Here is a 14749-nt window from a genome sequence, read left to right on the forward strand (position 1 = left end):
TATGAAAACTCAAGATGGAGGATCTGTTGGTGGATAAATATCAGTGGATCACAATAGATCTGGGTACTAAACCAACGAGAGTGTCCAATGAAGAATGGAAGAAGTTGGATTGGAAGGCAAAAAGCACAATACGATTGTGTGTCTCAGATTCAGTATCGCTGAATGTATCAAGGGAAGCTACGACGAAGGCTTTGTGGGACAAGTTAGGAACTTTGTACCAATCTAAGTCTCTGGTGAATAAATTGTTCCAGTAGAAAGAGCTGTATAACCTAAGGATGAAAGATGGAGACTCGGTGACAGAGCATCTGAACGCATTTAATATTGTGGTAAGTCAGTTAGCATCTATTGATATTAAAATTTCAGATGAAGATAAGTGCATCAGTTTGTTGTGTTCTCTACCAGATTCGTGGAATAGTCTGGTTATTGCAATAGGTAGCAATGCAACTGCTTTGCAGTTTGATGAAATAGTCTCATCCTTGCTGATGGAGGAGATGAGACGGAAAAATATGGAGAGCCAGAATGGTGATGCCTTGTCTGTATGAGGACGGTCCCAGAACAGAAACAAAAATAAGTCATTGAGTGGGAGATCTAAATCTAAAGGGAGATTTAAATCTCCAGGAAAACCCGTAAAGGTGGTGTGCTGGAAATGCGGAAAGGAAGGGTACTACAAAAGGGATTGTAAATATAAAGCTCCTAATAAAGGAAATGGATCTGATGATGCTCCTTCTGCAGAGGCGAAAACCACCTCAAATTAAGGTGGGGACGTGTACTTGGCTTCTTCAAGCACACATGTAGATCATGAGGCATGGTTGTTGACTCAGGTGCATCCTTTCACTTCACTCCCCATAGAAAGTGGTTTTGCGAGTATGAGAAATATGATGGTGGTGATCTCTTCTTAGGGGATGATAAGAAGGCTACAATTATTGGTCGTGGAAAAGTAAAGTTGAACTTGCAAGGTGGAAGGGTTAGAACACTTCTGGGTGTTTTGCATGTTCCTGCATTGGCCAGAAATCTGATTTCTGTAAGCTAGCTGGATGATGCCGGTGTAAAAACAGTGTTCGATAAGGATACCTGCAAAATGGTTCGGGGAGCACTGGTATTGATGCAGGGAGTTCGAATTGGAACTCTGTACAAGCTGCAAGGTAGCACTGTTATTGGTGGGTGCAACAGTTCTATGGTTTCTGAAAGTGGAGCAGAAAATCTAGTGGTCTCTGGAGAGAAGACAATGTTGTGGCATCAAAGGGTTGGACATATTGGAGAGAAGGAACTTCAAATACTCCATGGTAAAGGTATGGTAGAAGGTATGAGTAATAGATCTCTGGATTTTGATTTCTGTGAAAATTGTGTATATGGGAAGCAGAATCGGGTGAGTTTCCCCTCTAGTAGTAAGAGGGTGAAACAGATATTAGAACTTGTGCATAGTGATATGTTTGGACCTGTGAAGGTTCCATCACTGGGTAAGTCTGTGTACTATGTATCATTTATAGATGACTTTTCAAGGAATACCTGGATATATTTCCTTAAAAAGAATTCTGAAGCCTTTGACAGGTTTAAAGAATTTAAGGCTCTTGTGGAAAATCAGACAGAGAAGAAGATAAAGGTGCTGAGGACAGATAATGGTGGAGAGTTTTGCAACAAGGAATTTTAAGAATTCTGTAACAAGTGTGGTATAGCACGATAGAAGACTACTCCATATACACCTTAGCAAAATGGAGTTGCAGAAAGAATGAATAAGAAGTTGATGGAAAGGGCAAGAAGCATGCTCAGTGGTGCCGGGTTAGGACATGAATTCTGGGCAGAGGCGGTGGATACTGCATGTTACCTGGTCAACAGGTCACCTTCATCAGCGTTGGAGGATAAGACTCCACAAGAGGTATGGACAGGGAAGAAACCCTCTCTGTCACATCTGAGGGTATTTGGATGTGATGCATATGTACATGTTCCAAAGGAGAAACGTACCAAGTTGGATAGTAAATCTGAAAAGTGCATCTTTATTGGGTATAAGGATGGTTTAAAGGGTTATAAGCTTTGGAACTCAGTCACATGGAAATTGTGTACAGCCGAGATGTGGTGTTCAGAGAGGTAAAAGATGTTATTAAACATGAAGTCCAACCAAAGGAACCTGAAAAGATAGAGTTTGAGCTTAAGGAGGAAGAAACAGACTCTACAACAGAGGAGGAATCAAAAGATGAAGAGCCACAAACTCCGGGTGTGAGAAGATTAGTTCGAGAAAGAAGGCAGCTAGAAAGGTATAGTCCATTTGTTTTCTATTCAAATTTTGCTTTATCTATTACTGATTATGATCCCAGAACTGTGAAGGATTCAGTAGATTCAGAGGATGGAAAACTCTGGAAAGAGGCCATGGTTGATGAAATGGCATCTTTGCACAAAAATGAGGCTTGGGATCTAGTGGAGTTGTTAGCTGGAAGGAAACCCATTGGCAACAAATGGGTATTCAAGAAGAAGACAAATGCAGAAGGAAATGTGGAGAAATACAAAGCTCGGTTGGTAGCAAAAGGTTATTCCCTAGTGTTGGAAATTGATTTTAGTGATATATTTTCTCCTGTTGCCAAGGTAACTTCTATTAGATTAATTTTATTTGTCGCTGCTGCTTTTGATTTTGAGGTAGAACAGATGGATGTGAAGACAACATTTCTTCACGGGGATTTGGAAGAGGAAATATACATGAAGCAACCTGAAGGCTTTGCGGTGAAGGGTAAGAAAGAACTGGTATGCAAGTTAAAGAAGTCTCTGTATGGATTAAAACAGTCACCAAGGATGTGGTAACAGAAATTTGATTCATTTATACGGGGACTTGGCTTCACCAGAAGCAAAGCAGATCACTGTGTGTATTTTAAATTAATTGGTGACCGTGTTATTTATCTGGTCTTGTATGTGGATGATATGTTGCTGGTTGGAAATGACAAAGAAATTATCCAGAATTTGAAGACCCAATTGTCCTCCAAATTTGACGTGAAAGATCTTGGTGCTGCAAACTATATTTTGGGCATGGAAATTAAAAGAGATCGGGAAAAGAGGAAGCTCTAGGTAACTAGAGGAAGTATGGCGAGACAATACTGCAGAGGTTTAATATGCAAGATAGTAAACCAGTGAAGGTTCCTATTCCTGTAGGTGTGAGGTTTTTTGCTGAATAGTGTCCCAAGACACAAGAAGAGGAAGAGGACATGTCCCGTGTTCCATATGCAAGTGCAGTCGGTAGCCTGATGTATGCAATGGTCTGTACTAGACCAGACATTGCACATGCAGTGGGAGTATTAAGCAGGTTTATGTCAAAACCAAGGAAGGAGCACTGGACAACAGTGAAGCAGGTTTTCAAGTATTTGCGTGGCACTAGTGATTATGGTTTGTGCTACCAAGGAAGATTAGGATTGGACAAATGTTGGATATTCATGGCTTTGTTGATGCAGACTGGGCTAGAGATTTAGATCAGAGAAGATATACAAGTGGGTATGTGTTTAACCTATTTGGAGGTGCAGTCAGTTGGATGAGTAAGAAACAATCTGTAGTGGCACTATCAACTACAGAGGCAGAATACATGGAAGCCACTCATGCAAGCAAGGAAGCAGTTTGGTTGCAGAGATTATGTTCAAGTACAGGGTTAGTACAGGGAGCTATGAGGATAGACTGTGACAACCAAAGTCCAATTTTCTTAGCAAAGAACCCCACATATCATTCAAAGACAAAGCACATTGATGTTCAGTATCACTTTGTGAGGGATATGATAGAAGACAAAATGGTGTTGATGGTAAAGGTGGACACTTTGAAGAATATTGCAGATGCATTGAAAAAATCTATGAGCTCTGAGAAGTTCTCTTGGTGTAGAGAGACAATGGGCGTTTCAAGGCTGGAAAAATGACTGAGTTCTCTTGTGGCCCCCTGTGGAAATAAAAAAAGAGGTGGGAGAATGTTGGGTTGTGTTATATTCTTTCCACGACTAGCCCACGTAGTTAACTGGGGGTTTATAGGGGGGGTGGAGCCCCCCTTCGTTGCGTTGATTGTGTAGCAGGGGGGGGTCACAGGGGGTTTGAGGTGTACCCGTAACCCCACTTTATAGGGTTCGGGGCAGCGCCCCAGAAAATTTTGGTTTTGGACACTATGTTAGGTTGGGCGGACCCACTTATGGCTTTGTGCATGATTTTCTCATATGTTTTTGGATGTGATGGTTTTCAGTCCATAGTATTGGACGCAATGGTTTTCGGTCCATGGTATTCGATGCTTCGGCGTGTATAAAATCTATTATAACATTGAAAGGAACATAATGAAAAATCAAACTGGTAGTCTCGATTTTGAGATCCAAAGGAAACCTCTGTGTATATGTATTTTATGTGTTATGCTCTCACATTGTTTATTTTTTGTGTTTTTAAAATTTGTATGCAGTAATTTCCGTATGAGGTTAAAACTTACATATATGAAAGGTAGAATTATAAAATGTAAAAGATATATGGTGATTTTTCTTCATTGAGTGATTTAATGATTCCCAAAAAAAAAACAACTTTCTCATTTATTATTAACACTTGCATTTTTAATTTCTTATTCACAACCTGTGTTATGTTTATTTTGTGAATATTCTTAACCTTTTTAAAGTTGAAGAGTTTCTATGAATTTAAAATATATTTTTAATAAAATTTATTAAACATTTTTATTATTAAAAGTTAATAATTTATTATACAATTTTATTTAAAAAAATATTATATTAAAATTAATTTTTGTTTCCTGGACCATAAACGATGAGTTTGCTCACATCTATAAATGATATAGCGACAAAGCCTAAATTTGGTATTTTAAGCATTCATAAACCAGGAGATTACTGACGTTTATAAATACTTTAGATAAAGAACTTAACTTTGGAGTTTAAGTAATTTATCGTTCCATGGACACTCTACATAAAATATTAGTGAAGGGTTCAAAATTTTATATTGAACACATTGGCTGTACTCTTTCAGTCAAAGATAATTTGAGCTTCTCTCTACGTTTTCAGCAAAATCAATGAATCGTCGACGGTGTGTGTTGTGTTGTTGATGGTCACCAATATTACTATGGCTGTGAATCCAAGGGTCTCTTTCATCGTGAGATGTTGGGGTCCAATTCCGTATACAACGGTTGCCATGTCACCACATTCTTAAGGTGTTAGCCATTTCTGACGACCACTGTATTCAACTTCTCGCAAATCAGATTCTTTCCGTATGTTTTGCGTTTTCATCACGCTGTGCCATTGGATATTGTGGGAACCAAGTTTGAGTTAGAGCATTATTGTGGGAACCAAGTTTGAGGTGTTTTTGGTATAAAGGAAGACTCCTCATCCAATTCTTCTATCAAATCAGTGGAGAAAATGCCATGGAATTCGAGGAGATTGTGCCATTACGATAAGCTTAAATTATGATGGAATGTGTTTATTTAAGTGATTAGTTAATTTATGAGTTTTCTTAGTGAATTTTTTATTAGGTTATAAAATGTTTTATAACTTTATTCTGAATTTAAAAGATGATAATCAGTGGAGAAAATGCCATGGAATTCGAGGAGGTTGTGCCATTACGATAAGCTTAAATTATGATGGAATGTGTTTATTTAAGTGATTAGTTAATTTATGAGTTTTCTTAGTGATTTTTTTATTAGGTTATAAAATGTTTTATAATTTTATTTTGAATTTAAAAGATGATTTGGTAGAAACACATTCAACTCTGGTATTAAGAATTAAAATTTACTAGGGTTAGACGAATTCTACTTATGTGTTTCAACGCATTAAACTTCTATATATTATATATATCAAATCATTTAGATATTTAACTTATTTTTTGAAAAAATAGCATGGTAAATGTTTTTTTTTTTTCCACATTTAAAGCCTTGATTGAAATGTTATTTTGACTTTTATTTATAACTTTCTAAAAATTGCAAACGAAATTTAATTTTCATTATCACACTCTAAACCCAATAGGTATTTAAAAACTCAGGTTTATGAATTCCTACCAATAGGACAATTTGAAGTTTATAGGTAATGAACACTATCCACCTACCTCTGAAAGGGATCATGCAACCACAACTTCGAAGCTCTAATTTTATTGGATCATGCAACCATAAGTTCAAAGCTTTAATTTTCTTTTACACCCTGTGAAAATTAATATGCAAATCATAGATTGCATCAAAAGAATTATAACTACATGAAATTGAGGAATCAGAGGGGTCTTACATATTCAAAGACTTTTTATTATCTTTCTTTTGATCCAGTAAGAGTGGTACCTTCCATTAATCAAGAAAATTACATAATGTACAAAAAGTACGGGGTTATGAACAGCAACACAACCCCTTACCAAACTCAATAAAAACCTACCAAAGGATTAACTCACTTAACTAGCACGCAAAGCAACACTGAAGAACCTACCTTCTTAACCCGAAAGAGAAGAAATAAGGGGTTTTAAAGTCTTTTCGGGACCGCTGAAAGACAAAAGTTTTGGGTCACGAAGAACCTGACAGCCTTTGAAGTCGAGGGCCCACAAATCCTATGGCCCATAGTGCAACAATAAAAGACTTAAAACAAGCCTTAAACTTGGGTTTACAAAGCAACTCGAAAACTGATCGATCCGGCCCTTGCAGATCTAACGGTTAAGAACTGATTTCGGGTTACCAACTAGCCCGCTCCTTATAAGTTCTTACGGACCCGATGAAAAGCCTAAACCACCAATCTAAACAATTTCGGGTCCGGATTAGGGTTAACCATCAATCAACTTGATGGCCCGAAAACCGTGCGATCCATCCATCGTAGATCCGACGGTCCTGAGCCAATTTCGGGCTGGTAACATGCCCTCTCGGTACTTATCCATTCGGACCCGATGAGTGGCATTAACTGTTGCTTTGAGATATTTCGGGTCCGTTTGGAGGTTTATCTTCCGAGCATTTAACCGCCCGAAATTCATTGGATGCCAGAGATCATTGCAATCAATGGTCGACTGCCAGTCAAACTGCCCGTTGTTTACCCCCTACTTCTTTTCTGCGATTGGTTCCATTTCCTCTGTTTCCATAGGCCTGATTACTGCTTTTCTTTCATAGATTGATAATGCTCCCTGTCTTCAATCACTTGTCTATTACAGTCCTCCCTCAAATTTCCTGAGGGTGTCGACTCCCAAGCATATCTTTTGTTGTTTCCAGTGCAGAGCACGCCTTCATTTGCCAAACGATCCACTAACCTGTTGGTTATTCTGTGCACATGAACAAATCTGAGTGTTCTCAGGGTTCTCAGGTGGGATTGTATTCGTTGGTAGACCTGCAGTAACCGCCAGTGTTTTGAAACTTTTTCTGGTGCTGTGCCATTGCCTATCTTCTTGACTGAATTGATTATCAATTCAGAGTCTGCTTCTATGATGGCATTGTGTAAATTGGAGTTAATCAAGATTTCTAGGCTTTGCTCTAAGGCCATGAGTTCCGCCATATTATTAGTGGCCTTCCCCAAATGACTATGAAAGATGATTTTTATGTAACCCTGCTCATCTCTTATGACTTCGCCATAGCCAGCTACCCCAGGGTTTCCTTTAGAGGCCCCATCTATATTAAATTTCAAAAATCCTTGAGGAGGCGGTTGCCAGATGTCCTTTCCCATTGTTATGTGTCTTACTATCCTGCTTATGCCCTGAGGGGCAGGTAACTAGAGACCCAATTGAAAGAGAATCTGAGCCTCCTACCTTAGAGGAGGATTCTCAGGTGGTTTTTTTAGAAGGGTGCTCACAGTTTCTTTGAGTTGTCTTAAAATATGAGCTATGATGCTCTGCGTTGAGCCAATTATGTTCTTGAAAATTCTATTGTTTCGCTTTTTCCAGACATCCCAAATCAAAAAACTTGGTATCAGAGTCCAAGCTTTATTGATTATTTCATTTTCTGAGAAGTCTTTTCTCCATTTCTTCAAAGTGCCAGTGATACTATAATTGTCCCTATTAGTTTGACTGAAGATTGAGGCTACCCAATTCCACAAGGTAGAGGTGAATGGGAAGAGGTTGAGTAGGTGATCCATTGTTTCTTCTTGCAGACCACATAACTAGCATCTAGATGGACCAGCTAAACCTCTTTTCCTAAGGTTTTCCCAAGTCAGATTTTTTTTGTGTTGCACCAGCCATATGAACAGTTTGATTTTCATCCAGTGTAGGTTCTACCATATGTCCTTCCATGTCTTGTCAGGGTTTGGAAAGTCAAGCCCCATGGCAATTCTTTTGGCTTCTTTGAGGTTGAAATTGCCTTCGTTGTTTCTCCCCCACCTTAGTTGGTCAGATGAAGTTGAAGTCAAAATCTTTCTCTGTTCCAAGATCATTGCAAGAGCTTCAGCCTGGGTCTTCAAAGGGGTCTCTTCCCTGTATATTAGGTCCTTCCATGTTCTCCATTTTCCGTTGTTCCTTGTCTGATCCCAAAAGTCACTTACCCTGAATAGACCTTTATTGTCAGTGTCATTCTTGAGAATGGCTAGTTCTTCTCTACACAGGTTAGGTTCCTGCTGCCAGTTGTCCTCCTAGAACCAAGTTATGTTTCCATCTCTGATCTTGCAAAAACTATGCTTCTGTACTATGGCTCTATTCTCCCAAGCATTGTTCCAAATGTGGGAGCCCTTAATGAGCCCCGTCATCTGAATAAGATCCCTATCTTGCCATTTATTTTCATACTTCTGTTTCCAGAGCTTAGCCCAAGGGGTTCTCGTTTCCTTTAGCCATCTCCACCAAATTTTAGCCCCCAAAACTTTGCTTAGGGTTTCCGAGTCGTGAAGACCCAAACCTCCATGGGTCTTCGGTTTATAAATCTTGTCCCAAGCTACCAAAGCCCATTTATTTTTCTCTTCCCCTTTGCCCCAAAGAAAATCTCTCTAGATGTTTTTGATATGTTGTATAACACCTTTAGGAGTAGGAAGAGATGAAAACATAAAGATGGGAATGGTTTGCAGGATAGCCTTTGTAAGCACTAGCCTTCCTACTAAATTCAAAGATCTGCTTGTCCATTTCCTGATCTTGTCCTGCAGTTTATTAGTCACTGGCTCCCACACTTCCTTGCTCAGGGGTTTGTCAGTGAGAGGTATTCCCAGATATTTGGAGGGAAGTTGATCTCTTTGAAAGCCGAGGATTCTGGAGAGGTTTCTCTGAATAGCAATATCAGTATTAAAAAAGAAATTTTTTGATTTGGTAAGACTTACCTCTGTACCAGCGGCCATAGCAAACTCGTTCAAGATGTGTTTGAAAGCTTTAGCTTCCTTGACCGTGGGAGTACCCTGCAACATGGTGTCATCCACAAATTGCTGATGAGTCAAGGTGTCCCCATTCATGGTTAGTTTGAGACCTTGGATTCTTCCTTCTGCATTAGCTGATTTGATCGCTTTTCCTAATCCTTCCATCATGAGAATAAAGAGGAAGGGGGAGAGCATATCTCCTTGTCTGAGACCTCTCAAGGGCCTAAAGACTCTGGTTGGGGAGCCATTAAGTAGGATAGAAAAACTAGCTATAGTAACAAGGGCCATTACCCATCTTATCCAGTTATGATTGAAACCATACGCTTTTAGAATTTCCCTGATGTATGACAATCTTAGCTTGTTATAAGCTTTGGCTAGGTCAAGTTGTATGATAATACCCGTTTGCTTATTTCTTTTAAGAGAATGAACACCTCATGAGCTTGAATGATGTTATTTAGAATTTCTCTTCCTTCCACATATCCAGTTTGCTCCTCCGATACAAGAGTAGTTCTTGCTTTGGAATCAAAGCTATGAAAGAGGCATTAAGCGCCCTCAAAACTGTTTTAGAACCTCTAGAGTCCTCCACAACATCAAGGATGTCTTGTTTGACTATTTCCCAGCATGCTTTGAAGAAGTCTACATTGAACCCATTCGGCCCTGGAGCTTTCCAATTTTGCATCTCTTTGATAACTTCATTGACCTCCTCTTCAGTCACTGGCTTGTTAAGATTGTAATTGTCTTCCCTTGTTACAAGCTTTGGAATATACTTAGTGAAATTATTGATAAACAATGATCTGTCTAAGAGTGGCTCCTCAGCTATGCTTTGGAAATGTTGAACCAGAGCCGATTCCATTTCTTTGTGGGTACTGAGATCTTTCCCTTGAGTGTCTCTAAGTTTTGAAATCCTATTGTGCGCCTTGTGGGCAACTATAGACTTGTGAAAAAACTTTGTATTTCTTTCCCCTTCTTTTATCCATTGCACTCTTGATTTCTATCTCCAAAATGTCTCCTCTTGCTGACATCTGTTTTCCCATTCCTGTTGAAGAGAGCCATCTGTGATAAGGATCTGATTAATTCCCTGTAGTTTCTGTTCAATTTCTCTTTTGGCTTTGAAAATATTGCCAAATTCATTTTTGTTCCATTCTTTAAGCCTTGTTTGATGTGTTTCAGTCTCTGTTGTAGCAGGAACATTTTTGTTTCTTGAACGGGAATGTCTTCCACCCACCATTTTCTCATGTTCTTGATGAAGTCAGGGTGAGTGAGCTAGACATTTTCAAACCTGAAGGGTCTGTTCCTTGGAGTGCCTATAAAAGAAGCTTCAAGCTAGATTGGCCAGTGATCCGAGCCTCCAAAAGGAAGGATTAATGCAGTCAAGTCAAGGCCCGTGAGAATGAGGTCCTCCGAGATTATGAATCTATCTAGTTTATAGGCAAGTTGAGAAGCCCCCCCCCTAGTATCATGTTTTTTAGGAAGTTTTGGAAGGCAATGGAGTCCCTGCCTAGTATTCTGGTCCCTCCTTTTTTTTTCTGTGAGAGATCTTATCATGTTAAAGTCTCCTCCTAGAATCTAAGGCATAAGAGGACGTCTTTGTCTCAGCTCCTCCAGTGAGGTGAGAAACTTGAGTTTATCTTCAAGTTTTTGGGTGCCATAGACATTTGTGATCATATATAGTTCCTTATCCCCCAAAGGTTGGATCACCATCGAAAGGTAGTTCTTGGATGTTTTTGGGGATTCCAAGGAGTAAGAATCCCTCCTGCAGTGTTGTTTGCTTTAACTTCTAGATACTCATACTTAATGAGCCATTTTCTATGTATCTCTCTGATTTTTTCTATTGAACATTTAGTTTCCTGTATAAATACCATATCTGGTTTTTCTTCTTTTATTCTATTGTTGAGATTTCATTGTTTTCTTTTACTTCCTAGACCCCATAATGTTCTAGGTTGTGAGCTTCATTATGAAAGGTTTGTGAATAAGTAACTTGTAAGATCCCTCATCTTACCTGAGTTAATCATGAGTTTCCCGCACACTGTCAATAGCTCATTATGTCTCTTCCTTCCTCTTTTCTTGCCTGGGTTCTTGGAGGAGTGACCTGATGTAACCTCCATCAATTTTACCCCTCTATTTTCCTGGCTGTCATGGTTCCTTTTGACCCCAGATCCCTTTGCTTGAGATCTCCAGAGGAAGAGTTGTTGCACTCTTTCAAACTCCTCTTGTGGTAGAGAGTCAACTCCTTTGGTGGTTCCTTGCTCTAGGAACTTTTCTAGATCAAGATTCTCCCTCTCAAGAATTTCCTGTAGTTCGTGGTCCTCCATTCCAACTTCACTTGGGGTCATCTCATGGTCCCTACCAAGTTCCATAGTTCTTGGAAAAAGCTCCCTTGGTATGTTGTTTTCAGGTATAGCCTCCATCCTAGCATCTTTTTCCTTCTTTGCAGGATTATCCTCCGAAGCCTGGTTCGTTCCATTGTTCCCTCCTTCTTCTTCTAAAATCTTGAAACTGTTATGACTTGGTTGCTTTTCCTCATTAGATTTCTTTTGGTACTTTTTTCCTCCTTTCCCTTTGCCTCCTACCTTGGTGAAGCCTGTAGGGTCTTTGCCTGTGTTGGTTTTGATATTATCTGTCAGTGTGTTTAGTGGGAAGTCTCTAAAGAGGTGTCTGTGTTCATGACACTTATGACATCTAAATGGGACATGTTCATAGTCGACCGCCTGCACCCATTCTTCATCATAGACTTCTAGAATGATTTCATCCGAAAGTGCTCCCAATAGGTCCATTTCTACACATATGCGGGCAAAGGATGTGTATTTTCCTCACAGAGTCGCATCTGATATTTTTAAAAAATGACCTAATTTATTGCCTATGGCTTTTAATGATTCTGGCAACCAGTAATCTAAAGGTAGGGAGTAGAGTCTTATCCATACCAATACAAAAGTGAATTTCTCTCATTCCGGGACAAAATTCATCACCCATGGTCGCATGTAGAGGCCTGCAACAGCATAGAAATATGGTCCTCCTTCAAAAACTTTGTCCTTATCCTCGAGGTTTGTGAACACCACTGTGAAGAAACCCTTGGACCCAAGGTGAAGGTTTATGTCCCCCTTTGGTTTCCAGTGGTTTTTAATCCATGCGTACAAAGCCTTCTCCATTGGCCATATTCCCATAAATTTGCAAATAACTGCATATGTCGCCATGTGATCCCTATGTGCCTGTAGCGCTGGATCATTTAGAACAACCCTGGGTTTAATGGTTGACCTGGGTTTGCAGGGTCCTATCCCCGTCTTGTGCTCAGATTTCTAACTATTGTCTCCTGTTCCTTTCTCCCTAATGACTTCCTCTTGATTCTCTTTTTGTATTTTTGTGCTTATTTCCTCCATTCCTGCCTCCATTGGTTTCTTAAATCTATACGAACCCGTTGCCTTGCTTCTGTTCGCAATTACCTGACTGTAGGAGGGAGTAGAGCTCCCCCCTCCTTGCCCCTCCATTGTTACCAACCTTAAAGCCCTATTCCAAACCCTCACTCAGCTTGCTCCCATCGCTCCACCGTCCCAATCCCCCTCAAAGACCTTTTATTATCACTATTTGAAGAATCAACATAATATTTAAAACAAATAAATAAGTTAAAACAAAAAGGAAATGATATTTTGAATTTCAAAATTAAAGTTAGTTTAAAAATATTTTTATGAATGATTTATTTTATTTCGTTGTCTTTTTTATTACCTAAGTAAATATAAAATATAAATTCACTGATTTTGTTTAAATTTAATTAATCGCACTATTATGTTTCAATCAATAATGAAGCCCTTTCAAGAGAGCATTTATTTGGTAAAGATATATGTCCTTGGAGTTCAAGCCTTTTAAATGTGAACCAAACCAATCATATGATTTAAAAATTAGTACAATTTATATATTTCCTTGAAAGTATTTAAGACCTTAGCATCAATTATAATAATAATAATTATTATTTGGTTGGGGAGTTTTGTACGAGTGACTTTGACATAATGGTGATTTTTTACTTTTAATTATGCGGCTATAACTCCCTGTTCTAGTGGTGTCAACTCCTCTATTTCCTTGTTACACTTGCAACAAATCCACTGTTCCTTTGCGATAACTCCCCCGTTTTCTTTTTACATTTGCGACAACTCCCCCATAATGGTGGAAACTCATATGTAATTTGTTACTAAAACTTTACTAGTATGTTGTAACTAGTTCTAGTGGTGGAAACTCCTTGTTTCCGTGACTTTGACATAATGGTGATTTTTTACTTTAAGTTATGTGGCGACAACTCCCTTGTTTCCTTGTTACAGTTGCAACAACTCCCCTGTTCCCTTGTTAAAGTTGTGGCAACTGCCCTGTAATGGTGACAACTCGCCTATAACTTGTTACTAAACTCACATATAGCTTCTTACTAAAACTTCACTGGTATGATGTCAACATCTATACCATATTTACATATAAATAAATTAATTAGAAGTTTCTCTTTTAAATTGTAAAATTAATTATTTTAAATTATTAATTATATTTCTGTAACTATTTTTTGTTTTATTTGATTTTATTATTTCAAAATTTAATAAATAATAGTTTGATTTTTTATTATAACCATCTTATTTAATGCATTTTTTATAATTATGTTAAATAACTCATTTCATCTCCCTTCCGTCCAAATATCTGGGAATTCCCCTAGTGACTAACTCTCTTAGGAACTCCTGTTGAAAAATCCTCCTTGACCAAATCCAATCCCAGCATCAAAACCGGCCTTTCTGATCCTTGAACATTGATGAGAGGGTGGTTTTACTAAAGGTTGTGCTACAATCGACCTCAATATATCAACTCTCCCGTCTAGCTGCTCCTAAAATTGCTTGCCTTGATATGACAAATTCTTCAAAAAATTCCTATGGCAGGGGGCTTAGGAAGAAAAAAAATGGGCACTCCTTTCATGGGATTGGTTGACTAAACCTAAAATGGCAAGGGGGTTGGATCTTCGGAATCCCTTTCTACTAAACCAAGTGATGGGGGAAAACTTTGGTGACGATGGATTCAAGGTGATACTGATCTTTGGAAGGTCATCTGGGGTCGGAAATATAACATGTCTTCAACTACAAGGAAAGAATGAGAATGTAAGGAACTCCAAGAGGATCATCAATTTGGAACTTAGCTTCTCAGAATAAAGATTTAATTCACAACCACACGTTCTGGGAAATCAGAGATGGGAGGAGAGCTATATTTTGCCCAAATTCGTGGCATCAATGGGAAAAACTCTTGAGTCGCAAGGATCTGGCAGAGATCTTCCTTTTCACTAATAGACCACATAAATTGACGGTTAATCATTTTTGGGACCCAACCCCTGGGAATCAATGGAGACAGTGGAAAACGAAACAAGACTAGCACAACCCTCCCACCTAAAACCAATGGGATGTGTTTGATTCCGAGTTGTACACTAGAAGAATTGCATTGTTAAATGGAAAAGACATTCTCAGGTTGGGCTATCAAACTAAAGGTATGTTAACCATAAAATAGTATTACCAACTGGCAACCGAGGAG

The sequence above is a fragment of the Pinus tabuliformis genome, chromosome 9, assembly GCF_031772625.1.
Source record: "Pinus tabuliformis cultivar Carrire ecotype Pingquan chromosome 9, CPIR1, whole genome shotgun sequence".
In the NCBI taxonomy this organism is placed as follows: Eukaryota; Viridiplantae; Streptophyta; class Pinopsida; order Pinales; family Pinaceae; genus Pinus; species Pinus tabuliformis.